The sequence below is a fragment of the Cyanistes caeruleus genome, chromosome 4 (genome assembly GCF_971803275.1).
Source record: "Cyanistes caeruleus chromosome 4, bCyaCae1.hap1.1, whole genome shotgun sequence".
Lineage (NCBI taxonomy): Eukaryota > Metazoa > Chordata > Aves > Passeriformes > Paridae > Cyanistes > Cyanistes caeruleus.
In genome coordinates, this window is record NC_141704.1 from 78,616,060 (window position 1) to 78,631,167 (window position 15,108).

Below are 15,108 nucleotides of genomic sequence, written 5' to 3' on the forward strand. Positions count from 1 at the left end.
ACCCTGTAGGTTGCACCTCAACCTGACACGCTCCAGCTGGCCAAAGCATCGCATGGGTTTTTCCACCAGAACACACATACTCTGAGGAAGCAGTTCCAGTTGATGTCAGCTGAGGCCCATGACAATGTTGAGTCTTGTGACGATTGTCATGCACTTGCTGTCCCTTTGCCGGCAGGGGTAAACCCCAGGGGCTTTCGGGCCTTGGAGCTTTGGCAGATGGATGTCACCCAAATTGCCGAGTTTGGTTGGCCCCAGTATGTGCACGTCAGTGTGGACACTCTCCTCTGCCATGTGGGCTTCTGCTCACAGAGGAGAAAAGACCCACAATGTCTGGAGGCAGGCTTTTGCTGTCTTGGGCTGCTGTGAAGACCGATAATGGTCCCGCTTATGCCTCTCAGAAAGTGCAGCAGTTCCTGCAGTTGTGGGGCATGTCACAGAAGTTTGGTATCCCTCATTCCCTGACAGGTGTGGCTACTGTAGAACATGCTCATGGTACACTGAAACGAGTTCTACAGAAGCAAAAATGGGGAATGCAGGAACGGGGAACAGAACCCCGCACAGTCAGTTGGAAAAAGCTTTTATACCCTCAGTCACCTCACAGTACCACAGGACTCTGATAACCTGGTCATGTTGAACCATCACCTTTCCTTGTGGGCTTCAGATGAGATGCATCAGCCTCAAGCGAAGGTTCGAGCGGGAAATTTGGTCACCAAACAGTGGGAAGGTCCCTACAACCTCATCGCTTTGGGGCATGGGTATGCATGTATATCCACAGATACTGGGGTACGCTGGGTACCTGCCAAATGTGTTTGTCCTGACCTGCAACCGCAGAGGCAACATCCGGCCAACGAGTGGGACGGAGACCGTGACCAAATTGAAACTCATCAGATGGATGGGCCATCGGATGATGACTCAGATGCAGATGACGTGAGTGATCACCCCAAAGGCCCATCCACAAGCAGACACTGACACTGAAACGTTTTCATTTTTATTTTTTTTGCAATGGAGAAAAGGTGAGATATCACCCTGAAACTAGAGCCTCCTGATTGTCTAAAACATTATTTTCTCTGTTATTTTTCCTTTTGATTGTTTAAAATATTGTTAATTTTTCTTTTTCTTTTTCTCTCTGTTCATTTTTTTTCTTTTTTCTTTTTTTCAAGAAGAAAGGGTGAGATGTCGCCCTGAAAATTAAGCCTTCTGGTCTTGTTTTCATAGTTTCTAGCCACTTTCCCAGGAAAGTAACTATAAACATAGATGTTCATACATTCTTTCTGAGAAATGTCTCTTTATGGACGTTTTGCATGACCAGCGTGATTGGGAAGGTGGTAACCTAACTATCCAATCCCTGGTCATTGCTGAGAATCTATAAATACTGGAGAAAATAAAAGTCAAGAAAATAAAAGGATCCTTTTTCCTATCATACATTGTATGACTCCATGTCCGTGTGAGTCATTCTGTGTCCTATAGCGACACCCATGGATCAGATCATCTCCACGTGGAAGGGTTGACTGACATGGGGGCAGATGTGACTATCATACCTGAAAGGGTGTGGCCTTCACAATGGGACTTGTAACCTGTGGCTGGCAGAATCCAAGGTGTAGGAGGGGTAAAATTGGCAAAGGTTTCTAAGAGCATTGTTCAAATTGAGGGACCAGATGGGAAATTGGCCAGTGTCCATCCGTTTGTCACTGACTACAAGTGTCCCCTGTGGGGGAGAGACACCATGTCCCAGTGGGGAGTCAAATTAGTTATCCCTGAGACTCCCCATGATTTTTAGAAGCAGCCACTGTGGAGAGCCCTACCCAAAAGTTAACATGGCTGGATCATAATCCAGTCTGGGTAAATCATTGGCCACTCAGTAAAGGAAAGTTCAAGGCGCTCAAAGAGCTCGCAGTAGAACAATTAGCCAAACGCCACATAGAAGAAACAACTAGCCCTTGGAATTCCCCGGTCTTTGTAATAAAGAAGCCAGGGAAGGATAAGTGGCGCCTCCTTCAGGATCTGAGGGAGATAAACAAAGTAATTGAGGACATGGGGTCACTCCAGCCTGGGATGCCCTCCCCAACAATGCTCCCACAACACTGGGAACTGGCAGTCCTAGACATCAAAGACTGTTTCTTCCAAATTCCCCTACACCCAGTAGATGCACCATAGTTTGCTTTCCTCAGTCCCTACGGCCAACCGAGAGGCCCCAGTGAAATTGTACCACTGAAGGGTTCTGCCTCAGGGAATGAAGTGCAGTTCTTCTATCTGCCAGTGGTATGTAGCTTCACTGCTGTCCCCTGTATCTGCTGAAAAAAGCCATCATCTTACACTACATGGATGATGTGCTAGTGTGCTGCTCCAATGACACTATACTGCAACACACACTTGACCTAACTAACCTCTGCTGGATTCCAGCTGCAGGAAGAAAAAGTTCAAAGGATGCCACCTTGGAAGTACCTGGGTGTAGAGAATATTTTAACAGAACAAGGGCATAATATTTTAGTAAAAGCCTGTCTGTACAAGCCAGCCTTTCATCCAGGTGACAATATTAAAGGCAGTGTCCTTGAAACTCTCCTGGAGAAGCAAGAATAAAGAAAAACAATAGCCTTGTGTATTGAGAAAAGAAAGTAAAACAAGATGTATTAACCAATAGTAGTTTGCTAAGCCTGCAGACCCTGCCAGACCCTATAAAAGTGTGCTAAAGATAGAAATAAATGACGTTTGCCATACTTCTGTGAAGACTCAGTGAACAGTCTGAGCGGTTTTTCAATACCTGGGCTTGGAGATCGCTGCGCGGACTGTTGTTCCACAGAAATTGGAAATTGTTAGTAATCCCAAAACCCTAGTGGATCTCCATTCCCTGTTCGGGTCTTTGAACTGGGTCAGACCCTGCTTAGGCCTCAGTAATGAGTACCTAGATCCCCTGCTCAATTTATTGAAGGAGGAGAGAGAGATGCTTTCTCCCAGGGAACTGACCCCAGAGGCAAAAACTGCAATTGAAAAAGCACAAAGGACTCTGACTGAAAGACAGGCTTATCACTATAAGCCTGAACTGCCTTTCAAATTCATTGTCCTGGGGAAACTACCACACTTACACGGGTTGATACTCCAATGGATCAAAGGGCAGAGAGATTCACTCTTAATCATAGAGTGGGCCTTCCTCTCCCACCAACGATCCAAAACCATCACCAAGCCACAAGAGCTGATGGCTCAGCTGATCCAAAAGGCCAGGATGAGGCTGCAGGAACTGGCTGATTGTGACTGTGTGTGTATTCACCTCCCAGTCAAACTTTCTGAGGAGAGAAAGCACTCTCCTGAGAAACTGACCAAAGAGATGTTTGAGCACCTGCTGCAGAGCAATGCTAACCTCCAGTTGGCTCTGGACAGCTACAGTGGACAAATATCAGTCCATGCACCATTACACAAATTGTTTCATGAGGAATTCCACCTCATTCCTCGTGAGAAAAAGAGCGGTAGGCCGCTCAAAGCTCTTACAGTGTTCACTGATGCATCTGGGGCATCCCACAAGTTGGTGATGACTTGGAGAAATCCTCAGACTCAGCATTGGGAAACTGATGTTGAATTTGTGGAGGGGTCACCCCAGGTAGACGAACTGGCTGTGGCCATGAGAGCCTTTGAGAAGTTTGAGAAGCAAATCAGTTCGGTTACCGACTCAGCCTATGTAGCAGGGGTGGTGTCCAGAGCAGAGCAGGCAGTTCTCAAAGACATCAAGAATGAGCATCTCTTTAGGTTGCTCTCAAAACGAAGTAATTTAGTTTCAACTTGAGAGCATCCATACTATGTGATGCATGGGAGGTCACATACTGATTTGCCAGGCGAAACCGCTGAAAGGGCACGTTTTCCAGATGTATTCCAGCAAGCCAAGCTGAGCCACCAGCAATATCATCAGAATGTGCCAGGACTGATTCGTCAGTTCCAACTAACACAGAGTCAGGCTTGAGCCATTGTCGCCACGTGTCCTACTTGCCAGCTCCAAGCTGTGCCATTGCTGGGTGTCGGGGTTAACCTCCAAGGCCTTGGGAGCTGTGAAGTGTGGCAGACAGACATCACACACATTCCCATTTTTGGTTGCCTTAAATCTGTACATGTAAGCATTGACACATACTCAGGTGCAGTTTATGCCTCTGCCCCTACAGGAGAAAAGGCTGTACATGCTAAACAACACCTGGTGCAGGCCTTTTCAGTGCTGGGGATCCCTAGGGAAATTAAAACTGATAATGGCCCAGCGTATAAATCCAAGGAGTTCCTGGAATTTGTCCAGCAGTGGGGAGTGGAATATAAAACTGACATCCCCCACTCCCCCACAGGTCAAGCTGTGATTGAGCGTACCCACCAGACACTCAAACAGATCAAAATCAGGCAGGGCAGTGGGACAATGTGGATGTCTCCACAACAAAAGCTCTGCAAAGCCATGTTTACCATAAATTTTCTGAACTGTTCATTTGAAAACATGAGCCCCCCAATGGTCTGGCATTTTAACAGCAGTGATCAATTTAAGTTGTCACAGCATCCACCAGTTTTAATCAGGGACCCAGAAACTTGGCAGACCAAGGGCCCCTATGAACTTGTTACCTGGGGGTATGGCTACATGTGTGTGTCCACCCCTGCGGGCCTATGGTATTGTGATATTAATTTTACTCCCCATCATGTTATATTAATGGTTCATTCCCCTTTCCCCTCTGATTTTGTTATTAGTTTAACCCAAGTTGTACCCTCCTAGCCCAGTTGTCAATCCACCCTTGTACCTGCCTCTTGTTCTTGAATGTTCCCTGTTCCTCCCCTCTGGGCCCTGTCTATCACTTGGCTACTCCTCCCAGCTTCTAGAAAGTTTAGGTAGGGTTGTTGAGTGATAGGGCAGAGCCAGAGGAAGTCCATCCCTGAACCTTCCTCATTGGTCCTTTCCAATGTCCCTCTGATCTCTTCACACTCCCCCCTTCTTTCCCATTGGTTTGTGATCTGTCCCCTCCCCTGGTTCCTCCCCCAAATTTAAGTTGCTGTCATGGCTGTTTCAGGGGCTCTCCTGGAGCAGCACTCCTGAGGTCAGAGGTCCCTGTGAGGACTCAATAAACCTTGGACTTTGCCCTTCAAGAGAGCCTGACTCCTGCCTCCTCCATTGTCACTGTGGTCTCCTCCATCAAGCCGTTCCTCTGATTCCCAGGATTCGTAGGGGAGTCTCCCCACACGTCGACAGTGTTGCGTGAGCCCGGGTGGTGGAGTGGTAACTCCAAAAGGGACACCGCAACATGGCCTCACATTGGATACCCCAAAAGTGGGTAAAGCCTTTTGTTCCCAAAACCCCAGCTCTAGCAGAAGGGGATGAAAAACAAGCGGCAGTCGCTTCCAAAAGAAGACACCTCTGGAAGAAGGGAGAAGAAATCTTCTTGACATCTGGTTACTCTCTGGCAGACACCTACTGACTATAAATATGCTTCAAAAATGTTTGGTTTTCCTTTTGGTGAAAACTTATCTCCCACTCAGCCTCGTGATGAGCCTTATCCTGGTTGTCATCCTGTTCATGTGGAATGGTTCAGTGAATTTTCAAAGGCCGGGGACTCACGGCATGGCAGACTTCAATAATTAAGTGTTTCTTTTAATTTTATACAATTAAAAAGGGTGAGATGTTATATTGTATCATGTTACAAGAAATGGTTTGTCCCTATTGTCCCCCCTCTGGATCAGTGTTTGTGTTGGTTCCTTCCCTGTCACTCCTCCTATTCGGTTGCTCCCCATTGGCTGTAACCTGCCTTCCCCCTGCCCCCTTTCCCTCTGTTCAAAAGTTCCAGCGCGAGTAATTTGTGCGCTCTTTCTGCCCTGGAATTGTTCAGATTAAAACTGGGACACTGTCCTGGGAAGAAAGAGCCTCCTCTGCCTTTTATCTCTGTCCTCACCATTTTTCCCCCTCCATCCTGGGTGGACTGCAGCTAGCCAGAAGAATTCTCAGGGCTGGGAACAGAGGGAAACTTGGCACCCATGCATAAGATGATCCTTAAGCTGGAGAGCCAAGAGGTAGTCAGTAAAACCCACTTACCCTTCAACAGCCCCATCTGGCCTGTGCACAAGTCTGACAGAGAATGGAGATTGACTGTGGACTGTCATGCCTTGAATGAAGTGACTCTACCACTGAGTCCTGCCGTGCCAGACGTGCTGGAGCTCCAGTACAAGCTGGAGTCCAAGGCAGCGAAGTGGTACACCACTATTGACATCGCCAATGCATTTTTCTCCATTCCCCTGGCAGCAGAATGCAGGCTTCAGTTTGCCTTCACGTGGAGGGGAGTGCAGTACACCTGGAACTGACTGCCCCAGGGGTGGAAGCACAGCCCCACCAGCTGCCATGGACTGATCCAGGCTGCCCTGGAAAAGGGTGAGGCTCCAGAACATTTGCAGTACATTGATGACATCATTGTGTGCGGGAATACGGCTACAGAGGTGTTGGGGAGGATGAAACAGGGAAACCTTATGAATGTGACTGTTTGGCAGAAGATTCTGAAAATATGAAGCCTAGAATCGAAATAGAAATGAAAGCTTGCTTTGAGTCATAAGATGCTGAGTACTAGTTACTGTATGACTGAAGAACAATAGCTTAGCCAGCTAAAGGAGAATCCCTGTTGATGAAACAATGTCCTTCTGCTGATAGAAAGTCCAAAGGTCAAGAAGCAAGGGAAGAATTGGTAAAGCTTTTAGAATTTGAAATGCAAAACTGTATGATAATTTGGTGATTCTTATAGGCTGTATGTAAAATCTTTAGTGGGTGTATCTCTTAGTGATTGGTTACTGGGAATTAGAATATTCACTATAGAAAGACATATATTGTATTGCAACAGGAATTCTGCTATCTTGTTATCCCTACTCTTACCCTCTTAACTTTTCCCTCCCTTACCCTCTTGGTTTTCTCTGCTCTCTCTCTTGTTTTTCCCCCTCTCCTGCTCTTGCTCTTACCCTCTTGGTTTTTCCCCCTCTTACCCCTCTCTTGTCATCCTCCTCTCTCCTAAGCCTCCCTAGTTCTCCCCGCTCTCCCTCTGTTGTTCCTGATCCCTCCCTCCCCATCTCCAACTTCACCTCTCCACCTCTCCCTGCACTCTCTCCCGTCCCCCCGACGTGGATGCTGAGGCTGGTGGTGGACACGAGTCTCTCCCTCTCTTTACCCTTGTAATAAATTGCTTATACCTGAACAGCTTGACCCAGGAGAAGTCTCTCACCACGAGCGTTTTACGCATCAATACAGAGGTCTTTGAGAAAGGAGAGAAAATCATCAAGATCCTCCTGGAAGCTGGTTTTACCATCAATAAGAGCAAAGTTAAGGGACCAGCTCGTGAGATCCAGTTGCTGGGAGTAAAGTGGCAAGATGGATGGCATCAGATTTCTACCGATGTCATCAACAAGATCACAGCAATGTCTCCACCAACCACTAAGAAAGAAACACAAGATTTCACAAGTGCCATAGGCTTTTAGACAATGCACATTCCTGAGTAGTCAGATTGTGAGCCCTCTTTACCTGGTCACCTGGAAGAAGAATAATTTCTACTGGGGCCCTGTACAGCAACAAGCCTTTGCTCAGATCAAGCAGGAGATTTTTCACACAGTAGCCCTTGGCCCAGTCAGAACTGGACCAAATGTGAAGAATATGCTCTGCTCTGCAGCCGGGAACAATGGCTTGTCCTGGAGCCTTTAGCAGAAAGTGCCTGGGGAGACTTGAGGCCGACCACTGGTATTCTGGAGCCAAAGCTACAGAGGGTCTAAAGCCAACTACACACCAACAGAAAAGGAAACTTTAGCAGCCTATGAAAGAGTCCAAGCCACTTTGGAGGTGATCGGTGTAGAAGCACAACTCCTCCTGGCACCCTGACTACCGGTACTGGGGTGGATGTTCAAAGGAAAGATTCCCTCCACCCACCATGCTACCAATGACACATGGAACCAGTGGATTGCTCTTATCACATAGCCCACCCATATAGATTTTAGAAATAATTACAAATTAGCCTGAAGGTGAAAATTTTGGTCTCACTGATGAATAAAGAACAAGAGCATGTGACAAGGGCTGAAGAAGCTCCACCATATAACCAACTGCCAGCAGAAGAAACACACTATGCTCTTTTCACTGATGGTTCCTGTCACATCGTAGGGATGAACCAGAAGTGGAAAGCAGCCGTATGGAGCCCCACACGACAGGTCACAGAAGCCACTGAAAGAAAAAGTAGATCAAGCCAACTTATAGAACTCAAAGCTGTTCAACTGGCTTTAGATATTACTGAAAGAAAGAAGTGGCCAAAGCTCTGCCTCTACACAGATTCATAGATGGTAACCAACGCTCTGTGGGGATGGCTGGAAAGATGGAAAGAGGCTAATTGGCAGCGTAGAGGAAAACAAATTTAGGCTGCTAAAGAGTAGAAAGATATTGCTACCAGGATAGGGAGACGACCGGTTGAAGTCCGCCACGTAGATGCCCATGTCCCCCAAAATAGAGCTAAGAACACCAAAACAATGAGCAGATGGATCAGGCTGCAAAGATAGAGGTGTCAAAGATAGAATTAGATTGGCAACACAAAAGCGAGTTGTTCCTAGCTCAATGGGCCCATGATGCTTCAGGTCATCAGGGCAGAGATGCCACCTATAAGTGGGCACGAGACTGAGGGGTGGATTTAACCATGGACAGTATTTCTCAGGTTATTCATGACTGTGAGACATGTGCCACGATCAAGCAGGCCAAGCGCTATGAAGCTGCTTGAAGTTGCTATGGTATGGTGGGCATTGGGCCAGATACAAGTATGGGGAGGCCTGGCAGACTGACTACATCACACTGCCCCAAACCCACCAAGGCAAGTGCTACGTGCTCACAATAGTAAAAGCCACCACAAGATAGTTGGAAACTTGCCCTGTGCCTCATGCTGCAACCCATAACACCATCCTGGGCCTTGAAAGCAGGTCCTTTAGAAGCACAGTATCCCTGAGAGGATGGAGTCAGACAATGACACTCATTTCAAAAACAACCTTATAAACACCTGGGCTAGGGAACATAGCATTGAGTGGGTGTACCACATTCCCTACCATACACCAGCTGCTGGGAAAGTGGAGAGGTACAATGGACTGTTAAAAACCACCTTAAAGGCACTGGGTGGAGGATCTTTTAAAAACTGGGAGCAACATCTAGCAAAAGCCATCTAGTTAGTCAACACCAGAAGTTCCACCAACCGAGAAAGTCCTGCCCAGTCTGTGTCTTTGCATGCAGTAGATGGAAACAAAGTCCCAGTAGTGCATGTCAGAAGTCTGTTAAGGAAGACGGTGTAAGTCAATTCTTCCTCGAGTACAGACAAACCCATTTGTGGGGTTGTCTTTGCTCGAAGACCAAGTTGCGCATGGTGGATAATGCAGAGAGATTAAACCAAATGATGTGTACCTCAGGAAGATCTGATCATTGGGTGAAATGTTACTGCCATTGTCTGTACATGAAATAGAAGGAAATGCGTAAGTGTTGAAGGTATGAGCAAGTGAAAGATGGAGTTCTGAGTGAGTAAAATGAGAGTGAGGAATCTTGCAGCTCTGCAGCCTGGGTCCTAGATTCAGTGGCTTGGTGTGGGACGTGACAGGGGTATGATAAGTATTGCTTGCATTTTTTTGGGTGGAACGGGAAGTTTTTACGTGAATATGTATGTTATGAATATGTGCAGTTAGTTAGTTTACATTATATATACATTGGTTGTGGCAGTAAGTTGATGATATGGGCTTAAGGGGTGGAATGTCCTGGGGTGACTGTGATGTTAAATTGTATCCCCATTCATCTGCCTAGCCCAGAAATAAGTTTTGTATCTTTAAAACTTCATCTGAGAATAAAAGTGAGCAGAGAAGAAGCACCAAGTATATTATCAGAGACTCTGCTTGTTCCCCCCGCATCCTGGGATGGGGTTTTGACTACAGCACAGACAGACAAGAGACAGATCACCTTGGCTTTCCAAGCCAAAGCAGAGAGGTCTTCCTGGACTGTTTTCTTTCCCTTTTCTTGGAACACTTCGAACCTGCCCTGGACTGGGGACTCGGGGGAGCACCAGGACCTTGCACCTGTGGACTAGCGGGAGCCCAGCCTGGGCAGCGGCATTTTCCAGCGCCAGAGGGACTGATAACAGAGTGAACACCCACAGGAAGGAGACCCTCTGAATTTGTCATCTCTTCAGAGCGGCGAGAGGTTTTGTAATTTGATATTGTTCATTCTTGTGCTGGGTAGTGCTGTGCCTGTTACATAAAGAGGGCTTCTCCACTTGTCTCAGAGAAATGTCTTCCTGAATCAATTTTGGGAGGGGAAGGGGCCACGTGGGTTTGTTTCCTGGAAGGGGCTCCATTGGAAGTTTTCTCCCAAATTTGTCCTAAATCAGGACACTTGAGTGTAACCAAGAAGCACTGGTATGGGTTTATTACAAGTGTTGCTCATATTTGGATGGAACAGGAACAGGCATTTTAAACACACATCGCTAGCCTATTCCAGACAATATGGGATACCACTGGCTTAGCGGAAATCAAGCTAGAAAAGCTTTACCCTGTAAACAACAAGGGATATGTAGCATTGGGACTCTAGTTCTGCAAACAGATATCCTTGATAAATTGGAATTCCCCAAAGGACTTTTATGACAAGTCATAAATGAATTTTAAATCCCTTAGTTGAGAGGTCCTCTGGTTTCCACAAGTTTATGAGGATTCTTACCATGGTTAGGAATGCCTGAATTGGAAAAGACTATAGTGAACATATGTGGAGTTATTGAACAAATGGAAAATTAGAGAAAAAATGCAATGCTTTGCAATAAGTTAACAGCCTTTCAAAGGTAGTTAAACAAAATTGAATGGCTTTGGATTTGCTTTTGTCTTCCAAAGGTAATGTGAGCACAGTCATCAACACCAGTTGCTGCATATACATAGATCAGAATTTAAACAGATTTGGAGGAAATTAGAAAAAAACCAAAGAGCTTTCATGAAATACAATAAAATCAAGTGGAAGATATACTTCATTGGATAACATAATGGATTTAAAATCTAAATGCTATTGTAAGAAAACTAATTAGTGTAATTATCATAGTGTTACTATTCCTGATTGGCTTAAGGCTTTCAGTCCAAATTTGCAAAATTGAATATAACAAAATGTATAGACCAAATGAAAACCATGTATGAAGTGAAAAGTTCTCAGAAGGATAGCTGGCTACTCCAACTTATTTGCCTACATTGTGCTGATGAGTATTGTTAGCGTACTAGATAACTTCAGTTTCATTAGTGATTGTTGCATTTTTCATGTCTTACAAGTTGCTTTTTTACAGACTTCTGTAAGTTTGTTGCTAGCAATTTTACTGAAAGTTGTTCCCCACGGCCTTTTCTTCTTTCCCTTGGTATAGTTTCTAGGGGTCTCTGTGAAAGCTGATTGGTGGGAGGGATAAGGGTGGTAATCTGGGATATGCATACTTAGTTGGGTTGTGGTGATACCTGATCCTGTAAGGTTATGGCTCTGAAAGGCAAGGCAGCCTAAACTGAACTCACAAACCTATTTCAAGCCAACCTTACAAGTCCAACAAGTATTAAAAATCATTTTGTAAAATTGTCTAACATTCAAAAATGCTGAATCTCACCAAAGAAGACTTACCTTCTTTGCTATCCTTGTTATCTTGAGTGTCTTAGATTACTATGTAAGATGTAATCAAAAGTATGTGTTCTATCACTATCTTGATAAACTGTTAAAAACAGGTGGGGCAGTGTTTTTTATCTCTTCCACGACTCATCCCTGAGAACTCCATCCAGGGGGATATCTTCTGTTAATGGGCCATTGAGCCTCACTGCATGACTGATAAAATCACATCATCCCATTGGGAGATGCTCCACCTAGGGGGAGGAGCCAAGCATTCCTACTGGGATATAATCTGAGACTTGGAACACCACAGGCAGCTTTACCTACTGGATTCCCAGAGGACAGGAGCTGCATAACCACCACTGGACCTTCAGAGGAAGACCAGGCCCTTCTACAGGATTACCACTTCAACAGAACTACATCTATTACTTCAAGAGGACTGCAGAGACCATTTAACTGGACTTCTACCACCACCCTGACCAACAGGCTGTGAGGTTATATCCTGATTCTGTCAGTTTAAGCCAGTGTTTTCTTCCTTTATTTTAATTGGCAGCACACGATGGCAGAGGAGACAAGTGTCTGCAGTTTTGTGTTCAAGAAGCGGTGCCGAGCTGCAGGCAGTAGCCAGCGAAAACGTCCCTGCAGAGACCAGGATGGGGAGAGCAGTGGCGAGGAGGGCAGCACTGTGGTGTGGAAGGAGCGGCGGTGGGACACCCACAACCCCATGATCCAGAAGACCAAGCGCTGCATGAGGGAGAGGCCAGAGTACCTGCCAAGCAGCAGCGAGGATGAGGAGCCTGCCAAGGAGATCAGGGTCACCTACAAATCGACCAGGTCAGCAAAACCTGTTGGCCCAGAAGACATGGGAGCCACAGCAGTGTATGAACTGGACACAGAGAAGGAAAAGGATGCCCAGGCCATCTTTGAGCGCTGCCAGAAAATCCAGGAGGAGTTGAGAGGAAAGGAAAATGATCACATTTACCGTGGCATTAACAATTACCAGAAGTATGTGAAACCCAAAGACACATCAATGGGAAATGCCTCCTCAGGAGCGGTCAGGAAAGGCCCCATCCGTGCTCCGGAGAACCTGCGGGCCACGGTGCGCTGGGACTACCAGCCTGACATCTGTAAGGACTACAAAGAGACTGGATTCTGTGGCTTTGGGGACAGCTGCAAATTCCTGCACGACCGCTCGGACTACAAGCACGGCTGGCAGATCGAACGGGAGCTGGATGGAGGCCTCTACGGAGTCAATGACAATGATAACTATGAGGTGAGCAGTGATGAGGAGGATGTGCCTTTCAAATGCTTCATCTGCAGAGGTTCCTTCAAGAACCCTGTGGTCACCAAGTGTCGGCACTACTTCTGTGAGAGCTGTGCCATCCAGCACTATCGCAAATCCCAGCGCTGCTACATCTGTGTCAAGCAAACCAATGGGGTCTTCAACCCTGCCAAAGAGCTCATGGCAAAATTGGAAAGACACAAAAGGGAGAAAGAAGCGGAGCAAGTCAGACCATGAAGAGGATCCACAGTAGCAGAAAGCATTTTTATATAACTGAATAAGGTTTCTGTAGGAGAGGGGAAAAAAAAAAAAAAAAGGGGGGGAAAAAGGGTGTTGTGGTGTCTATTTATTTTATCGTTCACAGTTAATGGTTCAAATCTTAATGGTTTATTCCAATGTTCCCCTATGCACTCCCTCAGTTGATATATCCCTAAGTTGTATCCTCACCTATGCTGCCCACCAATGTAACCCAACCCCTTATTTCCAAACCTTCCCTGTCAATCACTGTAGCCTTGCCCCTTCTCCCAGACCTTTCCATGTCAATCCCCAGCTGGGCCAATCCCTGACTGTACCACCCCGTTGGAAATCCCCTAACACTCGAGGCCCCATTGGTCCATGTGACCTGTCCTCTCCTCCCCCTTATCCTTATTGCTCAGTGTATTGTAAATCCTACCTCGTGCTCCTCCCCTGTTTATCTCTGGTTAAAACTTTGTACCCACCCCCTGAAATCTCCCTGTATAAAAACTGTGCACAGACGTGCTCTGGGCTCTTTGTCCCTGACCCCTTCAGTCTCAAATAAACCTAGTGTGCTGGAACCCACAGAGAGAGCCTCCTCCTTCCTCTTTTGCCTTACCCCTGACACAAATTCCCGTAGAGCAAGTGGCTGTAAAGGTTCAGCTTTGAGTTGCTTCTCCAAGGCTGTTCCCCACACCTGGCATGGTGCTGGTGTGCACAAAGAGCTAGCCAGGCCTCTGGTGACCATGTCAAAAAGGGAGTGCGGGATGGGCCTACACCCCCCATGAAAATCTTGGGTGTTCTCATGTTTTTCAATTGCATTCAACATGACCTAGGAAGACAAAACTTTGTCAGATTCAGAATGTTGCCAACAATGGTAAGACAATCTACCCATCACCCTACTTGAACCCCAAGACTCAAACGTTTGAGAAACACCAATAGTAGAAGGATGTATGTTTTTAACTGAGATGGTTTTGAGTTTAATAGTGTCTTGTTTATAGTGTTGAGTTCTAACTTGTAGATATATTTGGGATGTGAGGACTTAAGGATTATATCTCTTTAAGGATATGGGTCACAAACCCAAACTAAGACAAACTGTTTCTTCTGTTAGGTTTTTTTTGTTTTTCTGTTTTTTTTTTTTCTTTTCTGACGGTTCTAAAGCTGAATTCTTTATTTTTGTAGTTTTAAGTTATAATTTGTAACTTCTAAGTAATGAGCAGCTGCATGCTAGTCTGAAAGATTGTGTTATTGGTGATCTCATTTGACAGCTCCTGGATGTGAATGTTACAACTCTGCTGATACATGAGATATATCAATGGCTGGGGGGGGGGGGGGGGGGCTAAGCTTGTCAAGGTGGGTGGGAAGCCTCATTAAAACTTAGCATGTGTGTCATCCTGCTGTCTTTGTCGTCCTGTCTGCAAAGGGGCCTGCAGAGGATGACAAAGAACACTTTGCCCTTTTTAAACATAGAAATGGGGAACAGTTTCAGCCACAGCTGGCCTTTGGGTTGTACAGATAAACTGGCCATAACAGACCTTAACTTGAGCAGCCTAGCCATTAGAAAGCAGAAGTAAACGAGTCCCCCGGGATAAGACAATGATAGGCTAGATTTGAACTCAAACAGGGACCCCAACCAATCTCATTCAAGCCTGAATGTAGACAGCTAATCAGCCAGTGAGCTGGGAGGTGTTAAGACCTTGACCAATCAGATGTGTGAGCACGGGAATTTTGAAGCCCCTCAATAAAGAGGGCAACCCTCAATAAATCTCAGCTGTTTGCTGCATGATCTCGGTTTGTTCAGTCATGTGCCTGTCTCCAAAACCATGATGGTTATTCAACATTTCCTGTTAAATTGTAGTTCTGACTTGGAGTCCCCCAGTGGTTTGCTTTCTGACTAACACAGTACTTTACCATCATCCTGAGTCTGCAGTCACTGGGGGCTCTCACTGTTTTACAGTGAGGACCTGGAAATTGCTGGACCCTTCCCAGCAAT

General features: G+C 46.1%; 1 pseudogene across 1 annotated transcript; it reads left to right on the forward strand.

The window, feature by feature from the left end:
• Positions 1–1,139: 1,139 nt before the first annotated feature.
• LOC111930268 (E3 ubiquitin-protein ligase RNF113A-like) lies at positions 1,140–13,175 on the forward strand (annotated as a pseudogene). Its single transcript, XR_015285802.1, has one exon. The product of XR_015285802.1 is annotated as an E3 ubiquitin-protein ligase RNF113A-like (transcript).
• Positions 13,176–15,108: the final 1,933 nt, after the last annotated feature.